This window comes from Papaver somniferum, chromosome 4, assembly GCF_003573695.1.
Source record: "Papaver somniferum cultivar HN1 chromosome 4, ASM357369v1, whole genome shotgun sequence".
NCBI lineage: Eukaryota > Viridiplantae > Streptophyta > Magnoliopsida > Ranunculales > Papaveraceae > Papaver > Papaver somniferum.
This window is the reverse complement of record NC_039361.1, coordinates 68,232,345-68,254,276: the sequence shown is the minus strand read 5'-3', so window position 1 is coordinate 68,254,276 and position 21,932 is coordinate 68,232,345. Positions and strand designations below refer to the sequence as shown.

Below are 21,932 nucleotides of genomic sequence, written 5' to 3'. Positions count from 1 at the left end.
CCCTTGCTAGTTTTCTTTTGATAGTTTTCCATTTTTGTAGTGCTGCCTCCCTCCTCTCTTCTAGATCATCCAACCTTTCCAACATCATGTCCGTGTGAGGTTCTTCTCCCTGCTTCAGTCTTCGTAGTTGGCATGATTATTTCTGTTGGATAATAGCTTCGACTCCATAGGTGAGTAAGAATGGGGATTCTCCCGTGGCTGATCTTCGAGTTGTCCTATAAGCCCACAAAACATTGTGTAGTTGCTCACACCAACGCTTCTTGTATTCGTCCAACTGCTTTTTGAGGATGAGTGCGAGGGTTTTGTTTATGGCTTCTGCCTGACCATTGCTTTGAGGGTAAATTGGTGTTGACTTGTTCTTTCGAATTTTGAAAGTATCGAAGAGTAAGTCGATGTTTTTTCCCTGGAATTGCTTGCCATTGTCAGATACAATCTCAGATGGTATGCCAAACCTGCAAATGATGTTTTGAAAAATGAATGTGAAGACATATGCGTCTCGGATCCTTGCCAGGGCTTTAGCCTCTACCCATTTGCTGAAATAGTCCGTGGCCACTATCAAAAATCTTCTCTTTCCTGATCCTTCGACTAGGGGACCCACGATGTCTATGCCCCATTTTGAGAATGGCCAAGGGCTGTCTACTGGGTTCAACATTGTTGCGGGTGCGTGGATTTTTTTTGGCGAAACGCTGGCATTCTTCGCATCTTCGTGACATTCTTGCAGCGTCTCGTATCATTTTTGGCCAGTAATATCCTTGATTTTTCGCCTTATCTGCTAGGGATCTCATTCCGCTGTGATTGCATGCGTCGCCGCGGTGTATGTCTTTCAAAATCAAATGTCCTTCGGATCTGGATAGGCAACGTAATAATGGTCCGAGAAAAGATTTTTTGTACAAAATTTCTTTTCTCAGATCATATCTTCCTGCCTTTGAATGTATTTTTCTGGCTTGCTTTAGATCCGAGGGTAGTATTCTTTCTTTTAGGAAAAGATGAATCTCAGATCTCCAATCTTCTTCTTTGCTGAAGTCTTCATCTTGATCTGCCTTAGCCATGATGTCGTCTTCTTGGAAATCATCCGCGATGAATTCTCCCACGTCATCATCTGCAATATCTTCTTCTGTGTGGTTCCTCTGTTGTATAGCGCAGAGTTCTTGAATATCAATTGAAGGCTCGTAAATCCTGGTTACTTTGATTGCTTTGACGTCCTCGTTTCTGAGCATCGATGATATGTAGGCCAGGGCATCCGCGTGCCTGAGTTCCTTCCTTGCCAGGTGTCGGAATTTGATGTTTGGGATTTGTGATGCCAGTGTTTGCACCAATTCCATGTATGCTGACAATGTTCTGTCATAAACATTATATTGCAACCCTATTTGTCGGATGACCAGCTGTGAATTGATAGACACATTTTTGTGTCTAATTTGTCCTCAATGTCCGTATTGTTGGAACTCTATTTTTGTACTAATATTGTGTTTTTATGTATTTTTAGGAAATAATCATTTTTGGAAAATTCGGCTCGAAAAGTTGATTTTGGCACCCGGAGGACAAGTGTTATTCGGACTCTCGCTTTTGGATAAGGGGTAACCTAATTACTAAGGGGAACCCCCAGGTCACCCCCAAGGAAGCTGCTATTCGCACCCCTACTCTGGATAGGGGGATACCAGTTTCTTCCCCATTTGAACCGAGTTTTGGCGGGAAAAATAGTTCTTCACCTGCGTAATTGTTGAAGCAAATTTTGGACGTGATATAAGGAGATTCAAGGGCTAGTTTTCATTGGGTTGGACCTGTTATATCCTAACAGGGATGGTATGGGTGTTCGAATCGAGTTATTTGGGCTGGATAATCGTGGGATGCAAAACAAGGAAGATATTCTCAAAACAGGGAAGATATTCTATTCTCGGAATTTTTGGATGGAAGATACGTGCATGGGTCGACTTTATTGGTTGGAAACAAATTCTACAGCTCAGAGAAGACGCGTGAAAGAGATAAACCAGGAAACAAATCCCGTAACAAGTCAGAAGAATAAAAAAATATATCGGAAATATTCTCTTCACTGCCGGATTATATTGAAGTTATTACAAATATTTGGTCGACCTGTTGAGTATAAATAGGTTGCTGGGGTTGAGGAGAAGGGTGTCGAGAGTTTGGGGAGTTAGCAGAGACAAGAGAACGAAGAAATCACGAGTTGCAGGAAAAGTTTTTTGCTGCTGCAACTCAAGAACATGAAGAACGGACGTCCAGGAACCGTCGTTCTTCAACAGTGACAACGACAAGTCTTCGTGGGTCATAGGTGTGGGTCTTAAAACCACATCGACAATAGCACTTCTCTTTTATCGCTCTTGTGTGACGCTTCCTGTGGGTCGCACGTTAGCTGTTTACACCATTTTCTCTTCTTCTCATCATTTGTAAACCATTTTTGAGCCATAATAAATTATTTTGAGAGCACTTATACTATGATAAGCTAATTCCCTCGTAACCAAGGCAATGGAGGAAGCTATTCACACAACATAAATGGGTAACTATTTCATTTAATTATATAATTCACCTAATCGCTGCTTTTGCAGAGTTTTAAATTGTTTGAATGATTGTCTTAACTATTTGTTATTCAGTTTGATAGGTTATGCTTGGTTTAATCTCTTGATAATCTATGCTTAAGGTTTACAAATAATGTTTGAGAATCTGTATGATTGATAGTGAATTAAAGATAAAAGAGGACTTAAGAATTGAATAGAGTTTTGAAATATTTATCATTCAATTTTGCATAATAGTGGAATTTAGTGTCCCAGTACCTCTCGCCCATTGTTAATATTTTTGTATATATATTTTTATTAAATCTAAAAATTCCATTTCCTTCACAAGTCTGAAACGAATCCTATTTACTACAATCACAATCAAAAATATTAATCATTTTGGCGCCGCCGACGCGAATTTGTGCTTAGGTAGAATTTTTAGGTTTTTATTATTTTTTATTATTCCATTTGTTCTTTTTACGTCTCTTTGATTGTGTCTTTATATTACAGGTTTGAAGTTGGATACTAAAGACCTTGCAATCAAAGCTTAAAGCTAAAAGAGAAGGAAAAAAGACAAAGCAAAAAAATAAAGAAGAGAACTACTTTGAAATATTTCTGTTGATGGTGTTAACAAGCATGTTTTCCATTTTCTTGCAGGACGTTGCTCTGAAGGTATTCTCCAAGTTTGAGTACTCTGATGACCTTCTGCACTCTTTCAGACAAGAGGTAGTTCTTAAACCAAGCTAGATTCTGTTTTCTACCAGAAAAATTCCTTGAAAGTTATCTGTGAGAATAAGAACTAAGGTAGACATCACTCTTGAGCCTAAGGCAACACTCAGAATGGAACACATGGGCGTTCGTGGAGGAAAATACGTGTTAACTAAATAATTTGTTCTACTCCCTCCGTCCGTGAAAGATTAAATGCTTTCATTATACTCTTGACTAGGTAAATGATTTACCATACTAGAGCGTATGAACGTGGATGATGTTAAAGTTGTTCAATTCTACCATATATGTAATGCATTAAGGATATCCCCAATCGAAGTATGTAGGAATGTCAAGTCATAAGAGAAAAGTCTACAATTTTATTTTCTTCTTTCTTCGAAGGGCAGAAGAAACTAAATTGGTTGATCATATTTTGTCGATCTGAATTAATCTTTCTCATTTTGTTTCGAATTATTAACTTCCGCCTCGTATCAATATATAGCTTTGTATTCCTCACTGTGACAAAATTCTCCTGGAGACAGTGTCTTGGCTCAATGCACTGGATAGACATATACATTGGTCTAACACTTAATTTTTCTCAGGTGTTACTTATGATGGGGCATGTGCATTGTCACGGGGTTTCTCCCACGATTGACTTCTCTTCTGAAAACTTCAAATTTGTTTGGGAGTAATCTGGTTCTCGTTTTTTATGTGTTCAATTCATTTGCCATCATTTAATATGCTGATGATGCTTGTTGTTGATTCGTGTTTGTTCATAAATATTTGTTGGTTTACGTTTTCATTTTTCTACTCACTGGGTGCAAAACCCTCTTTATGTAGTGGAGATTTGTTTCAGTTGCTTAAACACAGCACTTGTAAATTGGATTGGAGGCGGCGTGTTCTCATGGCTTTAGACATCGTACGTGTAATCCTCCTGCATGATGCACAAACTCAGAAACTACTTTGGGATCTTGTATTCTGCTGCTTACAGTTTTCTTATGGCCTCTTCTTTTAGGTTCTCTTATAGCATCAGTTTTATATGCTCTATCTTCGCCTTAACTCTTGACATACTACGCAATACTTATTTGGGTGACCCTTCTATAGGCCCGAGGTATGAATTATCTTCATAATTGCGACCCACCAGTTGTCCATCGTGATTTGAAGTCATCAAATTTGTTAGTTGATGAAAACTGGACTGTGAAGGTGCCTGTTTGCCACTAACTGAGGATCTTGTTTCTTTTATCTTGTGCTAATGATAGGAAAGAATTGCCGTAAATCTCGTTGTTGTATTCATTAGGTTGGGGATTTTGGTCTTTCAAGACTCAAGCATGCAACATTTCTTACAACGAAGAAGGGGAAAGGAACGGTACATACTACTGCTGCACTTTCCCTCTGTAATCTCTGATATATTTTGTTGGTTAGATAATATTGATTTTCTGATTTGGGGCTGCTCATTGGACTCTGTTTATCCTTCTTTTTGTTTTTTCCTCCAGGCACAGTGGATGGCTCCAGAGGTTACACGTAATGATCCTTCAGATGAGAAGTAAGTTGAATTCTTTTTCCAGGTGCTTTGATGTGATTTAGATTCTGTCTACTCCTGATATCCAATGTCTTCTGATCAACATATATTACCCTTTTTTGCTTATATTGGTCACCATAGGTCTGACGTATATAGTTTTGGAGTCATACTATGGGAACTTGCCACAGGAAAGATCCCTTGGGATACCCTCAACTCAGTGCAGGTATTTATTTTCATCATTGTGAATCTTGCTCACTAAACATTCTGAATTTACTATCAAATTAATAAGGTTCACAGTTATTCTTTGGCTACAACATTTTCAACTTGTATTTGTTGCAATTAAATAAGTAAAAGGAATTGCTGGTCATATATAACAGAGAAGCTTTGCGTTGCTAAGAGTCATCTACCTGCAGGCCTGACAAGTTAAATACATTGTACAAACTTTAATGAGTTTTCAACACCAACAAACACGTGTACTAAAAACTTGGATGCAATAATTCTATTTCAACATCATGGAACAGGAAACATACAGTTGTTGTGGCATCCAATCTATTTGTTGATGTCATTAGCTTGTCCGAAACGACTCTGAAGAATCTCTCCAGGCGCAGTCTTTGCTATATATAGCAAGGAATACATATGTTTAATATTTGGTGGTGAAAATACATGCAGGTGATTGGAGCTGTAGGATTCATGGGCCAACGGCTTGAGATTCCAAAAGACACGGATCCACAGTGGGCATCTCTAATCGAGAGTTGCTGGCACAGGTTCTTGTTTGAGACATTTCTTATTTAGTCAAGTAATTTTGACCCATGTTACTGGCTAGTCCAGAGGGATAACACATTTATTGGTTGGTCCAATAAAGTTTAAACCTGCCTAAAATTACCTATCTACCCATAGACACGTTAAAAGTAATTTTCAGTTTCATTTTCGATTCTCTCTCTCTTGTTTCTTCAGTTACAGAACCGCTCCTTTAGACATTCAATTTCTTCTTTACCAATCGCTTCTATCTCTTCTTTCTTCTCAATCAAACTCATCTGAAAAACGATTTCGGAAATCATTAATTACAGAAAAATCATCAGTTCCTGACCTAATCAATTACATAAATCATCAGTTCCTAACCTAATTTTTATTCATTCAATTGAAGAGAAAAAATGGTTAGAACTATCAAGCGGACAATTACAGAAGAAATTGTAGAAGAAACCCAGGTAAAAAGAAGAAGAAAAAATGTTGATGGTTCACCAACACAATCCTCCCCTGCTGCTAAATCTCCGACAACAAGGAGTATGAGTAAAGTTGGTACTCCGTCACGAACAAATGTTCCTCAGGTAGAAGGTAAGCAAAAATCAGAAGAAAGTAAAGCCTAATTTTGTACTTCATATTGACATGCAATACTTAGAAAACTGTTGTTGAATTTCATATTGACATGCAATACATATCAATATGTAGTGCTGATGAAAAACTGCAGATATGTAGTGATGTTCAACTAATATCCTACATATGCTCAATAGAATCACTACATCTCTGTATGTAGTGTTTGTTTTACATGTTTTCAACTGTTGTATATGCAATTTACTCTTACATATTGACATGCAGTGTGTGTTTCTATGCTCAATGGAATCACTAGATATTTGTATGTAGTGTATGGTATACATGTTTTCATATGTTGTATATGTAATTTGAGACAACATATTGACATGCAATGTGTGATTCATATGCTTTTTGTTCAATAGAAACACAACATCTCTGTGAGTCATATGTTTTACATGTTTTTCATCTGTTGTGTATGTAATTTGACATGCAGTGTGTGATTCATATGTTTTATATCTGTACTACATATCAATATGTTTTCTGCAATTTGTAGTTATTGATATGTAATGATAGCATCTCAAATTGATATGTGTGCTACATATTATTATCTGCCTGTAATATGTAATGTGTACAAAACTTTTGGTTTACAAAAACAGCAAAAACCAAAGGAAAGAAAGCAGCTGCTGCTCCTGAAGCAAAAAGCAAAAGAAAAACAGCAGCGGCAACTACTAAAGCAAAAGGAAAAACAGCGACAACGGCTGCTACTCCTTCACCACCAGCAAGGGGGACAAAGCACCTGTCCTGAGAGCTGCTACTCCTTCTCCAAAAGGAAAGGGAAAAGAAAAAAGGGGGAAAGCAAAAGCGCTCCTGAAAGAAGGTTTGTAATGTTAAAACTGAAGATAATTCTTAATAACGAGGGGGCGCTGCCCCCTCGACCCCCGTAAATTGTGGTTCATATGTAGTTATCAGTATGTAGTTATAAAATTACCAATATGTTGTGGTATTTGATATGTATTTGTTTCATGTTCATGGTAGATACATTAACTACATATTTGATATGGTGTAGGGGAAGAGAAGGGGAAGAAAGCAGTTGCCTTGAGAGCTGCTACTCCTTCACCAAAAACAAAAGGGGGGAAAGCAAATGTAGAAGGTATGTAGTACAACTACATATAAGAACAAAGCGTATGAATAATATGTATCCTTAATAACATATGTTTATGAGTATGTAATGATGCATTGTTGTGCTTGTTTTTGGTATTAAGTGTTTTTACATTTTTACTGTATCAAAGAAGATACATATGCCATACGTACTATTACAAATCGATATGTAGTTAAAATAATATGTAGTGGTATCTACTATTATATATCAATATGTAGAGGTAAATACTTATATTCTCATAACATATTACATATCAATATGTAGAGGTAGATACTTATATTCTTGTATGTACTGTTAATAATATGTAGTTTCAAGACTTGGTAGATATTACAACTACATATTGATGATGTAACTACATATTTGATATACCATATTGATATGTATTGTATTAGTTTTTGGTTCTTGTTATTGTGTAGGTGCTAATAAGCGTAAGAAAGGAGCTGGAAAACCACGAAGTTTATACCATGGCGGTTTCAGGGGCTTGTGGGGGCTTGCGAAGACTATTAGGACCACTAAGAAGGCTATTGTGAAGTCCACTGAAAACCTTGAGTTGAGTGAGTTGCAGCTGAAGATGATTTCTGAAGCATCATTCGGTAACTTGTTCCTAATGTTCTGGTACACAAGATTTGAGTTGGAACATTGGTTGAAGATTGAAGATGCAATGACGAAAATGTTACGCTGTTACGTTAGGGGTCAAGATCCAAACAAGCTTAGATTTGTCTTTAAAAGGCATGGCCAACCGAATGAGCTAGTATCCACACCAGAAGAAATGGCACTTATTTATGGGATGCCGAGAATTCCAAATAGGAAATATTTGATTATAGGCTTACACAAGTCAATAAAAAAAGTGGATGGCGTGAAACATAATTTTTCAAAAGGACTTTTCCTACTTATATGAAAGCTGGTGATAAAGTGACTAGGTCAATGATTGTGAAAGCAATCTTGAATATCCTTAAACGAACACCAATTAATCTGAAAAAGAAGAAGTCTGATGAAGAGTCTCTGCAAAGCGTGGATGATCAATCAAATGAAGATTCTGAAGAAGACGAGGAAGATGCCGGAGATCTTGTTAGGCTTATCTGCTTGTATATGTGCACTTCATTATTTTTCGCTACAAGTGATGCAAACGCTTTGACTGAAAAATATATTGGTTTCGTTCTTGATCTTGAGAAGGCTAAGAATATTTCATGGCCTGACCTCATCCATTCTCATTTAGAGAAAGAGCTGAATGAAAACGTGGAATCCGTAGAACGCACAAATGGTTGTGTTATTTATTTGTTGGTAAGAATCTATTTATTTGTTTATTCTACTTCAAAATGTTTTTGTTTTATGTGTTTTCTACATTTTGATAGTATATCTAATACTGCATATCAATATTTTGCAGCCATGGTTTGCGGAGCATACCCATTTGGTGGCGCCCGAGGATATAGTGACAGAACCTGCAGGAATGTATGTGCCAAGAGTGGCTAGGTGGAATCATACAAAGATATGTGTTGAGTTCCTAAAGGATATTGATCTTTCTGAGTATCAGGTAAACTTGGCGTACATATTTTGTCATAATAAAAATATATATTGATAAGTACACGTAGTTCGACATATTGATATGTAATTATTAGCATATCAATATGTAGTCGTTATTAGCATATCAATATGCTACTACATATTATCATATCAATATGTATTAGTTATTAGCATATCAATTTGTGGTGATACATATTGATATGTAGTTATTAGCATATCAATAAGTAGTTCTCCCTGTGTATCTAATAGAGAAAGAACTACGACATGTTTTTTTTTTGGTAATATCTAATATGTAGTTGCTTTTTTACATTTATTTGATTTGTACCAGTTCCATGTTGATTTCAAAGATGAGATAACACACGAAGAAAGACAAATCCTTAATCGTATTTCAAGAAGGATTCAACAGGAAGCAAATGATGATGCTTTTTGTTTAGATGAGAATTCCGAATCGGAAGAAGAGAAAGAAGAAGAGGAAGAAGAGATGGAAGAAGAGAAAGAAGAAGAGAAAGAAGAAGAGGACTCAGTATTAGGGGGAGAAGATTGGAAGATTAAATACGATGATTTGAGGAATACAATATCTTCCAAATGGAGTGAATTCAACACAATGCAGCAAGAGGGCGAACCGGTTGACGCTTCAAAGCTTGAGTTCATGTTGCATGATATTTACCGGAAAGCTTTTCCTTTGCAGATAGAAGCCATCCAGGAAGATTATGTTAGCTTGGGATGTACACCTACTCCAAGAAACCCCAATGAAGAGTTGAATGTGGACCAAATAGTTGAGAACGAATGCAAGGTTCTCCGAAAGATCAAACAGATGCTAATGTCAACATTCCTGAAGTTGGTTTGTCAACACCGAAAGATCAAACTCATGTTAATGCCACCTCTGAGGTTGAATTGTCAACAACTTCAGTATTGAAGTTCCATGATGTTGAAGTTCCGCGTTCTGAGGTTAAAAATTGGGCTAAATCTAATTTGGAGCAAAAAGTCAAAGAGATACAAGAGAAAAAGGGCAAAGAAAACACACAGGTAAGTAGCATATTAATATCTATCTGTGACATATCAATATGTAGTGGTATCTACCATTACATATTGATATGTAACAGTACATTCTTGTATACCACTATCTATCTGTTACATATCAATATCTATCTGTTACTTATCAATATGTAGTGGTATCTACCATTACATATTGATATGTAACAGTACATTCTTGTAGTAGAACATATTTATATGTAACAGTACATTCTTGTGGTGGTAGACATAGCAAAAACTCAAGCTAAGTAGGTTTTTGTTGACAGTTTCAATTGATTTTTGCAGGTTGATCAACTTGAAGTTAGGCAGGAAGCAGCAAAGGAGTTGCTTACAACTATGCTAGAAACGAAGTCTTCAGTTGTAGTTAATTCGCAGAAATTTCCAGAGTATAACGCCGGATTGGCGGCGGAAGAGTTTCATTTGCTGGATGTACCTTTGTTTACTATGATGTCGAGTTTGGAACACATTGAAAAGATGTCTATGCCAGACTTTATAGAAATGGAAAACTCTGGCATTGGTGTTTATGTCAAAGAGTTTGCAGACCTCCTTCCAGATAACAACGATGGTCTTTTTGGTATTAACTTACGAGAACAATTTGATAATCTGTTTGGAAGAGATTTGCGGCCTTTACAAATTCCACAAGAAACAACTGAGCAACAAGAACCCATTGAACCGAAACATGCAGGTGAAGTTACAGGTAAGCAACAAGAATACATACCTACAACCAGTTCAAAAAGTCATTTGGAGGTTGCATCACAAGATCCTTTGGATGTTTCATCACAAGATGTTCTGGATGTTTCATCACAAGATGTTCTGGATGTCCCCTCGCAAGATGTTTTGGAGGTTCCATCACAGGTGAATGATATGTACTAAAAATCTCATTTTGTGTAGTTAATATTACACTACAAATCACTACATACTGATATGTATATCAGTATGGTAGCACTAGAAATCACTATACCATACAATCATATACCACTACATGCTTTCAAAAATGATTAGGTGATGTAACTATGTTTTATGCAATATAGATATTTACATATTTTTTTATGTTGATTAAAAATGCAGGAACAGTTTAGCCCAAGCCAGAAACAAAAAATGGTAAAAGTGAACAAAAAGCGTGCTACAAAGCCCGAAAAGCAGCAGGTAACAACACCCACCAGACCTGTTACTCGTTCCCATCCTGCAAAGAAGGTAGATGATATATATGAGAGTGGAAGTAAGTTCTCACCATCATATAAAGGACCGAAAGCTGCTGCTGCAGAAGCACTACCACTAAACAAAAAGAGAAAGCTTAAATTGCGCAAGTATTTCCGGAAACTGACTAAATCACCATTCTATAATGACATGAACGATGAACAAAAGAGTACTCTTTCCACATACATCAATAATGCAAAAAATCTTAGGTGAGTTCTCAATTGACACTTTTATATTGATATGTACTATTAGTTTGTGTATGTACTTTTGATATACATACATATTTGTATAAAAAATACTGAGAAAGACATATCAGTATGTACTGTTACACAAAGAATACTAACCTTTACGTCGTTTATTTTCTAGCTCAATTGCTTGGAGAGTGGGAGAAGGTGGTCTTTGTGTAAGTGGAACTACAGTTGATGACTTGGTGCAGAACGATTTATTAGAACAAGATCTTCTCAACTACGCATAATACAAGCTTAACACCAAATTTCAGAATGAGCAACCGATGCACGAAGTATACAGGAAATACTTGCCTGTGTTGCATCTGGATCCGTCCGCTTGGTTAAGTTGTTATCTTACACTGCATATTTAATACAACACATATTCAAAAATTAAAAAAGTATGTAGGGGTAGGTACACTACATATCAATATTGCATAAAACAAAATTAGATATAAACTATTTCAAGTACATCCATGTTTTCAGTACAATGTCGAGTTCCCGGATAACCTCAAAGGAGCAGCACATAATTCTGTTTACAAACCAATATTAGCGATGGATGAAAGTATCAAGAAGATTCTTGTACCAATGTGCCACCACAATCTTCATTGGACGCTACTTGAGTATGACTGCGAAAAAATGGTGTTCAACCACTACAATTCTTCTAAGGCTGAATGGGGAGGTATTTGTTATCCACACGCCTGCAAAATGGCAGATTACATGTACGTACCTATCAACGTGTACTTGCTGGAGAAGAAAAAAGTAACAATGAAGAATGTAATAGTGAATGAATGTGAAGCACCTCAACAAGGGGGATCGCCAGACTGTTTACTGTTTGTGATGCATTTTATGAAGATGATGTCAAAAAGAAAATATGTAGGAGTGCCTTTGGGATATGATGAAGAAGTGCAAGCGAAGATTCGTAACAAAAGGGTCCCGTTAGCATGCAAATTGCTGAAAGCATCTCCACCGGAAATCAGTTGGCAGATGACACAAAATAGTCTTACTTGCTAAAAGTAATCTGACAGTACATATCACTATTTACCTATTTTCTTTTCTTTTTATTCTTGGTTTCATTTCATTTCATGAGTTCAAGAATGTTCAAAAACATATATCTAATATGTAGTGATTTTTAATTTGAATTTGGGTTTAACTTTAATGTAGTGATATTTCAATTGTGTTACTTAAACATGATTTTGTGTTGTTGATACGAGGGGGCGCTGCCCCCTCAAAAGATGGTGAATCAGCTGGAAAACCAAAAGATGTTCTAAATAATCTTAGTGGAAGATTTAAACCACAAACCAGTACATATTTAATTTTTTCTTGTTACAAACATCTAGTATGGTTACACTACAACCACTACATATCAGTATGTAGTGGTAGATACTAACACTACAATACTGACATGTAATTTCAGTATGTAAATACTTCACTACTGGTGATAGATACTGACATTTTGATAGACTTAAAAACATATTTCATTATTCGAAAATAACTACAATAACTACATTTTGATAGACTTATAATGTTTCAAAAACCAAAAGATGTTCTAAGAAACAACAAAAACAGTATTTTCAGTACACTTGTAATGTATGTACTGTAAATGAAATACTTATTAACCAAATTCAGTTGGTACTGACAAAATCAAAAAGAAAAACGGTAGAATAGAACAAGGGCTAGAGGAAAGAATTGTGGAAAAGGAATCTGGCAACATCATCGATATAACATTCTGCTGCACGTTCAAGCCTGTGATAAAAGAAAAAGAGAAATCAGAACACTACTTGCTTAAAAGTACATTGTATTGTATCAAACTTACTTAATTAAGACATTAATATGTATCTGACTGAAATACATACCTGACACAAAATCATTCTTCAGAAAGTTCATACTGTCGGATAAGATTGCATGTTGCCTTGTTGTGATGAGTCTTCAAATTACAGTTTGAACACTTGACAGATTTTCTACTAGTCTCAAATGCAGACTTAAAACGTTTCCCCTTTTTCCTGCCTGGTGGAGACCTAATTACTTCTGCTGGGAGAACGATATCATCTACGTGATACTCATCGGGCCTGTGAGAAAAAAACAGTATCATATAAATGGAATGAACCACAACTACATATGAATATGTACACGGTATATTGTTCCTGAAAAACAAATATAAAAAATGTAGTGGTATCCATTACATATCAGTATGTAACATCCATATGTAAGTAGGTTTATGTTGACAGTTTCAATTGCTATTACATGTGTAAGTGGTATCTACCATTACATATTGTTATGCAAAATATGAAAATGTACTGATTAAAGACACATACCTGTCGTGGTTAGGAACGGGTCTAATAGCTATTGAATATAGCTTACGAAAAGTGGTAACTTTGAAATAATCTTCAACGTAATCAAGAATCCTTCCTCCAGATCTAGTAATAGCTGCAGTAGCGTGCGAGCATGGAAAACCATAAACGCGCCATCGTTGGCAAGTACAAGTTTTTCTCTCTAGATCTACCATATGAGATCTGCACAGTACATATTCATGTGTTATTTTTCAGTACACCTAATATACACAGTACATATTTATATGTTCTCACAGAAACATGGTACTTAAAAAAAAAAAGAAAGTAAATAACATTCAGATGATAGAGATTAGGGGTAAACGCTAACCTTGGAGAATGCACTTCATAACGATTAGCATCTGACTGGCTAACTTTCCAGGGACGGCCAATTTGGATGTGTAGTTCAAGCAAGGCTTGATACGTAGGGGTTAGCAGTTCTGGGTCCATCAAGAGACTCTCTTCACGACGTTCTGACATCATTTCCATCATACGTATCCTACACGACAAGGGGATAGCAAAGTCTGTTATACTAAAAATATACGTAGATTAACAGAACATATATGCTAATACTGTTACAAAAAGAAAACTAATATAAGCTTGTACTGTGACTAAGGAAACTGATACAAACCTGATCGAGTCAACGAACGCACACGCAGGTAATTTCTTCTCTTTGTTAATCCAGCTATTGAACGATTCAGCAACGCTAGATGAAGTGTAACCATAACTACACCCTTGAAGAAAGCACTGGACCACTTTTCTTTTGGAATGTTGCGGCAGTAGTCAGCAACCCAAGGCCTTCCCAAATTAACCATTTCTTGAAGACCTTCCTCGTATGTTGAGAGAAAGAGCATATGTCGCCTTTCGGAAAGCATCAGTCACTTCCTTATACTTTTCGTCAGACTTTGCGATAGGTAAGTTTTTGTCCAAATGGAAGTAACAATATCTTTGATGAGAATCAGGGAACTCTTTGGGAATATATTTAACCAACCCTTCACCTCGGTCAGTCATAAAAGTGATTGGGCGATCATCATTCAAAGCCTCCTTCAGTTTCTTGAAAAACCATTCCCAGCTGATATTGTCTTCACCAGGTACTAAAGCAAACGCAAGCGGATAAAATCCTGCAAAAAGGAATTACTAGTTATGTTAAGCAACTAATATTGACACTACATATTGACATGCAGTTGGTTTACCTCTTTGTTGATATGTGAAAACCTGACACTACATAATAACATGTTAAGCAACTGATTGACACTACATTTTCACATGCAGTATGGTTTATCTCATACTCAGTAAGGTCAATATGTAGTATGTAGTATGGTCAATACTCATTGTCAGATAGTGAAGTAAGGTCAATATGAGTGATCTAACTACCAGACACTACATATCAAAAAAAAAAGAACCAGTTACCTTGATTGCCATTAAGACATGTTGCTGCCATGAGACCTCCTTTAAAAGTTCCAGTGAGAAATGTACAGTCACAAAAATCATGGGACGACATAGTTTATATCCCTCTATACAAGCTCCAAAGCAAACAAAAAGTCTATTGAATCTTTTTGTAGCATCATTGAAATCGAAATCAATAAATGACCCAGGGTTTGTTTCCCTAACAGCATTCACCCACCAAGCAAGATCAGTGTACGACTTCACATCATTACCAAAAATCTATTTATGCGACAACTCAATTGCATGATATGCGTGGTGATACTGGATTTCAATGCCACCACCAACTTTAAGATAATCTATGATCTCTGTTGGTGTTATGCGAGGGTTGTGCCTGACCATCTCATGAATTAGACTGTTCATGAGTTTTTTTGTAACTCTTGGATTCTTCAACATATAACCACCGTCACAGGTGTGCCTTCCCACATATTTCTTTATCTTACAAACATTAATAGAACTACCAATGACAGTTGCGTGAAGCTTCCATGAACAACCTTTCACACTACATATGGCGGTGAATCTCTCAAGGTCATTCTTCTTCTTAATTACCTCATATCCAGTTCTCATGCAGTATTTTTGGCATGCTATACGTACGGCATCAACACCACCATAGAATAATTGATCTGTATCATCAAAAATCTTATCCCAACCATCTGAAAAAAACACTCTTGGGGCTTCTTTACCTTCTTTCAAATAACTATTCTTTGCACTGACAACTAAGTCTGCTTTACTGTCAACTTCCATACGCCTAGATGCGCCATTTGAAATTACATCCACGTGCAAATCAAAGAAAGCTGATTGCTTTGAAGAATGTAATGCAGAGATGCCCTGGAGTGTTACATCGGCAAGAATAGGAACTATCGCTTGATTCTGGAAATAGTTAACCAGAATAGTCGATGGAGTCAACCAGCTCCACATATTACAGATGCAAAATTTCAAATCCTCTAAAGTTGAAAACGATGTAACCTCATATGCAAAATGATATTGCTTATGGTATACATGAGAATCGATGGAGAAGTCTGGTTTGGGAGCAACGTCAGACATGTTAACCCTGTAAATGATCCAAAAATTAACTAAGTCTCTGAATGGATATAAGTTATACATATTGATATGTATTGGCATCTACTGTATTGCACGATACATACTAAGAGCGCAGGCTATATGTAGTACGTATTGGTATGTAACATGTAGAATAACTAAGTCTCTGAATTCCTATACGTTATACATATTGATATGTATTGGCATCTACTGTATTTTAGTAAGATATATTTGCAGGCTATATGCAGTACGTGTTGGTATGTAACATGTAGAATATATTTTACAACATATCAATATGTTTTGAGTTTCATCTTCTATAAATAGAAGAACTGCAGCTATATCAAAAAGAGAATACAAAATTACTACACGATCTATCTAACAAAACAAACCTATATCAAAAAATACAGTAAAACAAACCTATATCAGATTACAAAGAAACTAAAACAGAACAGCAGCAGAGAAAAGGTGATTATAGTAACATACATTGTTCGAATCTGAGATTAACCTAATTCGATTTTAAGATACCTAATTGAAACACACAAAAATCACAATGTAAATCGAACGGAAACTGAATTGAACAATATAAATCATTACAAAACTGAAATCATAAAAGAAAGATAACAATGTACATCATAGACAACTATTCTGATAGAAATCGGATCAGAATAAACCTAATTATTCATCAACATTCCAAGAACAACAGCAGAGGAAGATGATTTACGAGATAAATACCTTGTTCGAATCTGATTTCGAAGCACATATGATTTACGAGATAATAGTTGTGATGAGCCTAATTGAAAGACGCTACCAGATAGTGTGATGAACCAAAACGCAGGAGCAGAGAAAACCAAAGAGAAACAATCTGAGATGAAAAAAAAGAGAAAGAAACTGAATTTGATTTGTTCGTGGAGTTGCAGAAAGGGTATTTTTGGTACTTTTGAAAAACTTGTCTTGTGTGACCCGCACGTTTTGGACTAGGGAATAAATATTCTGGTCCAAAAACATGTTTTTGGACCAGCGGATAATTTTATTCTAGGGGTGGATTAGAGAGTAACCGGTACTGGGTTTCCTGGACTACCTAGTAATTCCTAGTTCTTGTTTTGCCAAACCCCATGAATGATCAACGGTTAATTGGTATTTTGTACTCCCTTCGTTCTTTTTTAATAAGCCAGTTTCTATTAATAAAAGTTTCAAAAAAATAGGTCAGTTTCCTAATTGGGAAAGTCAAATATTACTTTAATTTTTTGGGACCACTTTTCTCTTAACTTCTTTTGATACAATTGTCATGTGGACCACTTCACTTTACTTCTTTTGCTAACAAGTGTCACAGGGACCATTTTACTTCACTTCTTTTATTGACAAGTGTCATGAGGACCACTTTCAATGATTAGTTTTCTTAATTTCTTTAAATTTTGCTAAAAACAAAACTAGCCTATTAAAAAAGAACGGAGGGAGTATTAACTTGATATTTAATTTTCATCATCTAATCATGCAATTAGCACCCAAGAAAGTGATAAGATGTATCTCGTATAGTGATTCCGAGGACATGGAAGTTAGATTTTTCCCCTTCTTAATTTGTATATTCCTATTTGTTTGCGCCTGTATCTTACTGTTTCTTTCGCTTGTAATTTAACAAAACAGTGAGCCAAAATGCCGACCATCATTCCAGGAACTGCTAGTGAAGTTGAAAGATCTACGGAAGCGCTATTCTACTCAACCACGAGGAGCCTGCTTAGACCCGGGTGGTAGCAGTTTCACAACCTCGGGTCTATAGATATGAATATCTCGACATAGATACATAAACAAACGAAACAAGCTGAAATGTGAGCTCGGTGGATCAATATCTCTTCATAAACATAATGTATCCGCTGTCTAGACAAGGTCCTTTTTGTGTCAGATAACCCGTCCAAGATTAATGCTGTGAATGATCAATGGAGATGCTTTTAACCTTAAACGGGCAATGACTTGTCCGCAGCTGGTTTAAGAACTTTTGTAAAGTGGCTTGTAAATTTGCCAAACCGTCTGTAAATAAGGCGGCAGATGTTGTGGCTAAATATGCTTGTGTATACTAAATATGTATTTAAGTGTTGGTTGTGTGATCCTCCTAATTTCCTTTCTGGAAAGCTTCCTGTAGATTGTACCTTTTAGTTCTATTTAAAGATGTTTCTGCTATGATTTCTGTGTCATTCAAATGTTTTATTTCTCTCAAAATAGATTATTGATTTATTTGGATCAGGTTGAAGAGAACACAAACGGATTTAATGGTTATGCAAGTAATTTTTATTTTTTGCTTTTTTATTTTTATTTTCTGTTTCTTGTTTTTACTGTATGCTACTAAAAGGAACTTACCATGTTCACAAAAAATTCAGCTTTTCTTGTGGAAAGCTATATATGAGGGTCTTCCGACCTTGTCTATTTTGCACCGTATCAGCCTTACCGATTCCAACCAATGCCCTCGGTGCAACGTGGACCCAGAAACAACACAACACATGTTTATTCACTGCCCAATAGCCTCGAAAACCTGGAACAACATCCTATCACTATCAACAATCCACTCAAACCTCAGGTCCCAGATCACTATAAACAATCAGTCAACCATTTCACAAATTTTACAAAATGCTAGCCATACCCCAAATATATCAACTTTCTGTTTTCTTTTCTGGAACTTCTGGATGTCCACAAATGAATTGGTGTTCAACCAACGCCACACCTCTATGGACAACATCCTCGCACAGACAAGGAAACAACAACATGAATTCGAATGGCAAAAACGGCTCTACCCCCAGTCTTACTTGGAGATCCACCAACTAGGGCCACTCCAACAAATCCCAAAAGAACAACAACTGTACTAGTAGGTTGGACCAGACTGGATAAATATTAACACAAATGGGCTGCCGGGGGTCATCCAAGAATGGCGTGAGCGAGTTTTATTTGCAGGGATTCGAGTACTCAGATAATAATGGCTCTTGCACAACCTTTGGGAATAACTACGGCAATGATAGTTGAAACATGGGCAGCGACGGAAAGACAATCGCCAAAAGTTATCTTTGAGACAGACTCGGAAAATCCGAGACTGAATCCCCATGGTATATTGCAGACATTATTTCCGAAATTAAACAGAATGTGCGACAAATTCCACAATGTGTTGTTCAACATAACTATAGAGAAGGGAATCAAGCGGCAGATGGTTTAGCCAACTACGAAGTAGATGGCAGCCAAGCAGGAAACTTCTCGGCAACAATATGGGACCAGGCAATCCCACATTTTATCAGCCAAATTCTTTCAGATGACCCTGTGGGTACAAGATACCCACGTGTAATAGCTCTATAGTCTTGTCCTTTCGTTTTTGCATGCTTCATTAAATAAATAAAAAAATAAAACTAAATAAAAAAAATAATCATGCAGTATTAATTTTTATTTACTTTTGAAACAAGATTTATTTTATTTTATTTTGATGATAGACATATTTTAATTCAAATCAAAAAAGTGATTACAAAACACTCAAAACCCTAAAAGTTAAGATATCAATTTACTAGTAAATCACGAAGAGAAAGAGCAATAAACTGCAAAGATACCCAATTTTTTTATATGTAGAAGGGATGAACGATTTTGTAAACCCGAATTAACTCTGACCATTTAATTTGATTGTCTTCTTCTTTAATATGAGATTCTCTTAAAAGAAAAGAGTTTTTTGCCCATATTCTTGTAAATACAATCGGTCTCGCATGCCCTAAACCCCTTGGATGTGGATTCAAAATGATGCCTTGAAGAATCGTCAATATTTTTAAATCAAGAATAAAAAGTCAAGAACCATTCATCATAGTTTGAAAAAATCATCCCACAATGACGAAGGAAAATTGCCCCAAAACGCCAAAGAAACATATTGAAAGACACCAAAAACAACATAAAACATTTAATACAATTAACAAGAAAAGATGTGGAGGCTCCTAGGATTTTTTTGAGAAAAAACGAAATTTTATTAATAACTAAGTACTGATTAAACAAGGGTATGTTTACCAAATGGGTCATCTAATAAAATTTGATGCAAGATGGGATTGTGTGGTCCCATATCGATGTTGAGAAGTTTCCCAACTTGCTGGTATCCACAACAAGATTCCCTAGTCCGTACGCCGCTTGATTTCTTTCCATATAGTTGTGTAGGATGATGCATGATGTGATTAGGCACATCTTCAGCTTGATTTTCGTGATCATTCCTGAGATATACCGTGGTGGTTCAGCGTCTGAAGTTAAGAAATAAATTATGTTTTTCGAGTCAGTTTCAAATTATATTTTTATGTAACTCCGTTCTTTTGATGTCTTCTGGCCTTATTCTTGATCCCTTGGTTTATAAGGAAAGACATCATACGAATAAGAGTTTTTTAAAGAACTTCTCTATTTTTGAAAAACCGCCTATGGGATTACTCCTTGGAGGATTTGTTTTATGCAATAATCCTCTAATTAGTTCTCATATTTCCCTTGTGTGAGAACTACAACCTAAAGAGTGTATGTTTCTCTGTTTAACTTCTCTTGAAACACACGTCGAAGGAAAAGACAAAATTGATGGATTATATCGAGAAAACAGAAATAGACATCTCATAAACTGTTGAGCTATGCTACTAGGAGATGTATCCTTGTTTGATAAGTTGTTATGACCATTCGGTAAAAGGATTTCAATAACCAAAACATATTTTGGTAACTTAGCAGTCTTATCAGCACCTCGCATGAGTCAGTTTGACTTGGTGCTACCACACCACTATCAGTGAGTCCAAAAATATGATGACTCGATGTGGGTATCCACAATTTTTATACTTGATGTGTTGTAGAAAGTGGTAAATAAAGTATCGTTCACTCGGACTTATGAAAATTGATTCTAGACTTAATTGTGATTCAAATTAGCAAATATGTAATGGATGATAACAATACTGAGAGAAATTGTGACTCAAGATTCCACCATTAATCAAAATCAAGTGATGCATATAATTATTCTTGACAATTATAGCTCTTTATGGACTCTATTTATTTATTTATTTTCCAAAAGTAGAATTCTAAAACATCAATTGTAAATTATAAGCATGGTGCATCAAAAACTCTTAGTCTAAGCATTCACCATCAAACAAAATAATAACTAATTAATAAAAATCATAAGTTAGTTAAAATAAGTGTAAAAAGTCATAAAGAATCAATTATAGTTACCAATCAATTATGAAATATGGCTTCCTGCATTGTCCCGGTGATGTGTTTAGCTCATCATGCTCAAAACATTCTCAAAATAATAATTCATAGCTCAACAAGTGTTTAGAAGATGAAAATATAAGAAAAATAATAGGGTTATTTGGTTTTTGGTACTTACATTTTGACCAACATTAGTGTTTGGTCTAACATTTGTCCAACTTAGGGTTTGGTACCTGGAAATAACGTTGACTTCCATTGACTCTGTTAGGTCAAGTTTTAATTAATTTGCAATCTTATATGTTTATGCAATTACTATTTTACCCTTCATTTTGTTAAAAATTTCATTGACTCTGCTAGGTCAACATAGGGCTTGATACTGCAAGTCTGCAACCACCACCATCATAGTGCCACCAGCAACTAGCATCACCATCACCACTTAGAATATAGCCGACGAATTTCTTGTTCTTGACAACAATTCCCCCAATTCCTTGTTCTTGACAACACAATCCCTAATTTCCCCCAATTTCTGCCACAATTCATAAAAACCCTAGAATCCTATCATCTTCTTATCAACTAATGAATTTCATAATACAACATTTAGGAAAATTCACACAGCAAGATACCCAATTACATATCTCAATTTCAAATCCAATTCAAATAATAGACAACACCCATCAATTTCAATTTACACCACAACTAATACCAATTTCAATAGCTCCTGCAATATCAATTTACAGCACCAGTTGTATCTGATTCCAACACATAACAACCATCCAACCATCA

The 21,932-nt window shown here is 36.0% G+C and overlaps 1 pseudogene; it reads left to right on the top strand.

The window, feature by feature from the left end:
- Nucleotides 1-17,751, top strand: part of LOC113272658 — a 39,365-nt pseudogene extending 21,614 nt beyond the window's left edge.
- The last annotated feature ends 4,181 nt before the right edge of the window (nucleotides 17,752-21,932 follow it).